The sequence below is a fragment of the Pagrus major genome, chromosome 1, assembly GCF_040436345.1.
Source record: "Pagrus major chromosome 1, Pma_NU_1.0".
NCBI classification, from domain to species: Eukaryota; Metazoa; Chordata; class Actinopteri; order Spariformes; family Sparidae; genus Pagrus; species Pagrus major.
This window is the reverse complement of record NC_133215.1, coordinates 21,628,287-21,635,226: the sequence shown is the minus strand read 5'-3', so window position 1 is coordinate 21,635,226 and position 6,940 is coordinate 21,628,287. Positions and strand designations below refer to the sequence as shown.

The window sequence follows — 6,940 nt, the reverse complement described above, 5'->3', positions numbered from 1 at the left end:
CAAGTTGTAAAGTTAGAGTTAGAATACTTTTCAGCTAAAGTCGGCCTGTAAAGGCAGAGTAGTTAGTACATGAGTCTCCCTGTTCAGTGTGAAGACGTTTAATGTCCCCAATAACCTCTGTAAAATCATTTAGCCACTGGTTAGCAACCACCTTTTAAAAGACATGTATATGCTTTGTAATTCAAACGTCGGGTATGATTTGTTCTGTCTTAAGTCATAGTTTAAAGCATGAAAATCTCATGAGCATTATACTGTATGGGCTGGGTCACCAAACCACATGAAGAACAAATGGTGTTGAGTGAAACAATAGCCAGTCTGTTGATTCAAGGTCTGGATCAACATACTGGCTATGAAACACTTTTGATTGGAATGCAACACAGTTGATTTGGTCACAACCTTTACTATCTCCATAAAACATAGAAAGCTTATCTGTAAGCAACAAGGCAAAGGACAATACCACAGAACCAAGATCACTGAAGGTCAGATAATAACAATAAAAGAAAAACATGCAGTGTGTGACTGACTTTTGATGTCACTGAGTGAAGCACTCAGTGAGCTGTTTGTAGTGCCACAGTAGCAGGCAGGAGACAGGCTCACTGGAAAGTGTCAGGTAGATGATACAATCAGAATCAGTTTGTCTGCTTGGCTTGGGGAAAAATAAGGCTTTAGAGATGAATCTGCCAATAATTAAATTGATCAGATTTTGTTAAGATGAGGACCAAGGGTTAACATGTGTGTTATTTGTTCCAAGTAGGCATACTGTGTTGTAGGAATGAGCGAGTACAACATTATCTGTATCTGTTCAACCTAACAACCTTCCTTAACCAGAGGTGGGTGGTGCTTGAACTGTAAGTTGATGATTTACGGCTGAAATGGGTTGATTCCTGAGTAATATATATATATATATATATATATATATATATATATATATATATATATATATATATATATATATATATATACATATATATATATATACATTTTTTTATTCCACGCAGTCTTCTTTCTCGTAGAAACTTGGTGCCTTCATGACCCACAATGCAACTTGAGTGCCAGATCAGTTTGAGCTTCAGATATTTTATGCTAATAGGACTGCACCTGCTGTGTCCATGCAGTGGCCTTACTGAAATAAATGAGGGTGCTATATTTGTCATTTTTAAAAAATATTGTTCAGCAGTACTGTTGTCTGCCTGAACACGGAAAACATGATGCCACTTCCATTGGGTGAGAGCTAAGGTATTTACACATGGAAACTCAAGTCCTTTGATCATATCCAGAGCCCTCTACGTGGGCTGTATGTGAAGGATTTCTGCATCCTGGTACGTTCACATTTGCATGTGTTGTACATACTCAGCAGTTTTTGCAGTAACCCTCACCAGGGGTCCCCACAACCTGTGAAATCTTCCTTCAGATTCAATTTTTGTTACTTATGACCCTGTAAATACCCACAGGTATGTAAGGTGGAAAAGTAGCACCAACCAGTTTAATTTTCATTATTTTGTGATTGGAACAGATTAATATAAGATACATTTATTATTATTCATGTATTATCATTTTACAACACAAGGTTGTGTAATGAAATGTAGTTTACAGTCCTGTTATGCTACTATTTAAACAAAAATGGACATAAATGGATTAATAATTGTTAAGATATAAAACATAGAATAACCAAGCCTGAGGAAATAGCTGCTCTGCAGTCTGGTGGTATGGCAGGAAATACTTCTGTATCACTTGCCAGATGACAGCAGGGCGAACAGACTGTGTCTGGGATGGGTGTTGTCTTTTAGTATCCTTTGGGCTCCAAGCAGACATGTCACCTCACTGATATCACTGATGCTCTGTACATGGGTACCTATGACGCTCTGGGCAGTTTTAATCACCTGCTGCAGAGGCTTTCTGGGCTGTGCACGTCTCATGCCAATTTGCGATCTTTCAAAAACAAAATAACAAAACTGAGGTTTACACAGAATAAGATATAAGGTAGCCTTGACTTGATACACAATACTGATTCTCATCCCCACAGCTGGGCGCTTCTTAAATTTCTCCCTAAGTGTCTGAGATGTCTTTGGCAGCCGCTGCTTCCTGTCTCCCAGTGCTTCATTAAGTAAATGACAACCAGTTACTTTGCAACACAGTGGACAAGCAGCTTTCTAATTAACACTCAAACTGTAAGTGTCCAAATCAGTGCCCTTGAAAATCAATGCCTATGAAGCTGGCAATAGTTCACAATTGGAAAAAAGTCTAATAATTTTAATTTTAAAATAAACTGCATGGCTATGTTTCCATGCAATGATTATATGTTTACCAGTTTTTGGACAACGTTGCTGTTTGGCACCAGGGAGGCATACTGTGAGCAGTGTTGGTTTTAGTTTCTTTCTGGTATTTGCTGAAAATAATAATATAAAATAGTGGTAGCATTTTCCTTCAGTAAACATATAAACATAAGTATGTGACCAGTTTATGGATTTTCAGGTAAAAACACAGCTTATGTCACATACCCTGTTAAATTTTCTCTTTCTCACCAAACTAAATTGCTTTGTTAACCCACTGTAAAAACGCACTTCACTTCACTTGGTTTGTCCCACGATCAATCTGGTTTGGTCTGCTAACATACTGGCTTGACAGAGGAGAGTACTAACAAAAGCCATGTCTGTAGTTTACATTCATTATGAGTCATTCTGATCATTTTGATTTTCTTACATGTGAGTGAGACATGAGGTAGTTGGGTATGCTTAGGGATGGGGTCGATTAAAAAGATCGATTCACATAAGAATCTAGATTCTTATCTCCTACGATTCAGAATCAAACGACAAATGTAGATATAGCGAAATATGCCGACCTGAACTGTGAGCGAAGTTCATTTCCACGAAAGGCAGCGGTTGCGAGCATCCCTTTTATTTAATGACTGAATAAGTAGGCCATATGTTTGTGATTACGTTTTACGACGTAACACAGAGACTAACGTTAACAGAGCGGAGCCACGTTCCACAGTAACATGTAGGACCAGCTAACCAACACAAGTTTAAAAAACTTAGTTAAAATTTGTGGTGAGGAAAATAACTTGGTGCTCAGAAAGCCACTGAGCCTGCTCTTCAGCATCTTGCTAACTCAGTAGCACTACACACAGCCCCTGAACTAAAGAATGAGTGAGTGCCAGCAGCAGTGACAGACTGTCGTTCAGTCATTAACCAAGTATCACAAAGCAGACACAGCCGCTGAGCCCAACAGAGCTGCTGCAGCAGCAACAACCTCCTTCGCAGCTGATGTAAGCATAAAGCACACACCAGGAGTAACTGTGACTTTTGGCAGCCTTTTTTGGACTTAGGTACATTAATGTTTACATCACTGTGGTACTTTTAACAGAGTTGTCTGTTATGTATTTATTAGTCTAAACATTTAGTGTATTTAGTGTGTTGAACGTAGAGATAAAGCCACTAATACATCTCCCAGTGAGAGCTAGGACAGTCTTTCGTCAGGCATTGTGCTTCCATGTGTTTTGGAGGATAGACTCGAGGGAGACCTGATGGATGGAGTTTATCTTAGAACAGTTGCTATCAAAATTGGCTTGTTTTTGCAGATTTCTGGTCTTACCAACCCCAGCTTTAACAAGAAGTACAGCACAGATACAAGTAACCTCTCCCTTAAAACAAATTAAAAGCTACATGATATTCTTCTTTAACATCGCCTCCATTTGTTACATGTTGATATAAAGAGCAGGTGGTACAAATGAGTGTGCGGTGTGACGGTCACAAACATGAGTCAGTGTTTTGATGATACTTTGGGGTCGCCTTCTTTGCCACATGTGTTTCTTGTGAAACAAATTATATTTTTGAGCAAGTTATCTCACTCTTCTGGGACTTTTTCTGATGAAATGACTCATGAATTTACCATATATCCTTAACTGGGTGAGACTGACTCTTTGGAATATAATAAATAGTGGGTTTCTCCAGTGGCTGTTGCTTTGGATTTTGAACAATATCAGATAGTCAAAATGACCTCATGGAAAGTTCCTTGCAGTGAAATGAAGAAACATCAAAGGCAGTCGTACAAGTCTGTACTTGTGGCAGCTTTTCCTGCTTTATGAATAGGCCCTCACTCTCTGTCTGTCTGTGTCTTTCACTTTCTCTCGCTATCACACGCTATCAAACATTACACATTGTTCCCCTTCCCATTTGCTTTTGAGGCTATAGCACACACCCACAAGAGTAATAAAACGGTTGCCTTCCTGGTTTTCCCCATTCATTTATTTGTAATCATTAACATTTGCACTTGAGCTCTAAAGGACTATCTTTAAGCACAAAAGCAACAAGAAATCAGAGACTCTGAGCACTGGAGAGGCGCTTAGGAGAAGCACCAACCCTCTTGAGGTCAGTTCTAATCAAATATAAGACTTAAGATAAGATCAGCCGGCTACGATCAAGGTTTCTAGGTGCCTGTAAAACCACGTGTTAAATTGAGATTTGTTTTAATTTGATTGTTCTCTATGTTACAGTGAAAGCAGCTGACAATGGGGCTCAAAGCATTGCATTTACTTCTCTGGCTACTTACTGCATTCACTCTCACAACACAAGGTGTGTGAAACTATTTTAAACTAGTTTGTTGTTGAAAAAGAATCTTCAAAATCAGGGTGTTTTATTCTAATAGTGTGAGGAGTAACAGTGATTGTGTTGATAATAATGCTCGCTTTAAGTTATAAAGGACGCAGCGAGAAGCTTTTGTTTCCATTAAATCTCAGTACAAATCTGTATCTTTGTCCACAGAGTTGGCGAGACTAAAGGTGAGTCTGAGGGTTCCTGCAGAGTGTGGCAAACGGGTTACCCTTCATTGCGATGTGCCATCTCGAAATGGATTATCAGTCCAACATATGCAGTGGTCCCAAAATGGAACATCATTATGTTCTGTGAACGATAAAGGAAAATTGACCACACACCAAGGACACTATCTGAGTTACTTCCATTGTGAGTATAAACATGGACAGTTGTCCCTCGTCTTCCACAAAGTGCAGCCATTGGACATCGGAAACAAATTCATGTGCAAACTGCGTTCCAACCAGGGAGCTGTGCATAACTATTCAACAGTGGAGTTACAAGGTAAGAGTCCACATTTATTCTTGCCAGCTGTCATAAATGTACAAAATATGAAAAAACTGTTCTGCTTCTTTTTGGCTATTTTTCAATTGCAGCGAAGCATTAGTATTCAGATTCTTTATTTAAAGGTGCCTTGTTGAGTTTTCTAGTTAAGAAACAAAAGTGTTAAGCTTAAATTCAGTGTTACTCACCCAAAATATTGTGTGTATCTTTGATGTCTAACAATTTTTGATTGTATCATAAAACATGAAAAACTGGTCTTCAAAAGTACTCATTGCTGCGTCTCTTGGCTTATTTCAGCCACCTGTCCATCAGTAGAACAGTGTGAGACAAACAAACAGGGACCCACACATAAATAACTGCTCCACAGCGCTACTAGTGGTCCAAAACTCCACAGGGTACCTTTAAGTTAGAGTAGCAATAGCACGGTGTAAAATACAAGTAATTTAAAGTTGTTTTTGATCACATTCAGACACTAGATGTGACATTCCATCTCCCCCCTTTCACTGCATTCACGTTACAACACAGCTGCTGTTCAAATCTGCCCCATCAAATGACTGCCAGTTTGTAACTAGCTATGTTTGAATCATGTAACCCCTCTAATTAGAGTGGTTGCCAGTAACATTGCTATGGTTAACTAGACTCAAATACTGTTAGCATGCTAACATTGTTAACATTGCTTAATGGTGTAAAAAAACATTTTCTGCCCGTTTCTAACATGACACATTTTTTATAGTTAACCATAGGCTCTATCCCTTAATAATGATTATCTCACTCATTATTGGTAACGCCACAGCTCAGGAAGCAACTTGACCAGTGCGTGACGGTATACAATGCTTTTATCCTAGTTAATGACTTAGACCTAAGGGCTCTTTAGAAAATACGTTGCTAATAAATTGATTCTGCTCTTTCGAAGAAGATAAGTGGCTGAGCTGGTCGATCACAGGATCTCTCCTGATAAATTAAATTGCCCTATAACCATAAAGACCAATCAAATTATGCTATTACCACCAGCAAAATTGATTTTTTAACAATTTGGCAACCCAAAGGTTTCCTTTCTAATGGGTTATGGCTAATGTATGTATTGCATGTATGTAGCTGTTTGAGCTAATGTGAACTACACTGTAATTTTTTGGGTAATAGTGTAATCTATTTATCTATGTTTTATTCTATTTTATTTCATTTTGATATGAATAGTCTTTGGCAATAGAGTAAAAAACAAAATAAGGATAATATTTTATAAACTTTGCACATTTTGTGTGTAAAATCCGAATGTGCAAAGTAACTAATCAAATCCTTGCAGAGGAGTAAAAAGTACAATTCGTCCTCCTCAGAATGAAGTGAATAGTGCAGTATTTAAGTAAATGTACTTAGTTACTTTCCACCTGCCTCATTGTGACTAGTATAGATTTGATGAAGGAAATCAGTGAGGTATGGTCTCATCTGGTACATAATTGAAGTTAATTTTAAAACTCTTTATGGTCTTCTCCTCAGAGTGTTATGGGAACGTCAGCGGTTCTCTGGAAAGGGAAAGTAACAATCCCACCTGCATCTTCAAACATGTCTACCCAGACGGAGATGTGCACTGGTTTCATGGCTCCAGCAATTACTCCAGCCGGCCTGAACAAAACACTTTGAAAAACGTGGAGAAAGGGGGCTGGCTGACTATCCACAGTTCCTTGCGGGTGGAAAATTCATACGGGGCCTTCAACTGTTCCTTGGTGAGCACCAAATCTGGCAGATACATTGTGGGCTATGTGGTCCATAAACCTCAAATCAGTGAAGTCATAGGTGGAGTTGAATCAAAGGGACCTATGAGGACATTTTTATTTATTTCAATCTTACTTGGTGTC

General features: G+C 38.6%; 1 long non-coding RNA gene across 1 annotated transcript; it reads left to right on the top strand.

The window, feature by feature from the left end:
* Positions 1-4,505: 4,505 nt before the first annotated feature.
* Positions 4,506-6,602, top strand: LOC141000759 (uncharacterized). Its single transcript, XR_012179572.1, has 3 exons — positions 4,506-4,571; positions 4,761-5,090; positions 6,582-6,602. It is a non-coding gene; the product is annotated as an uncharacterized lncRNA (long non-coding RNA).
* The last annotated feature ends 338 nt before the right edge of the window (positions 6,603-6,940 follow it).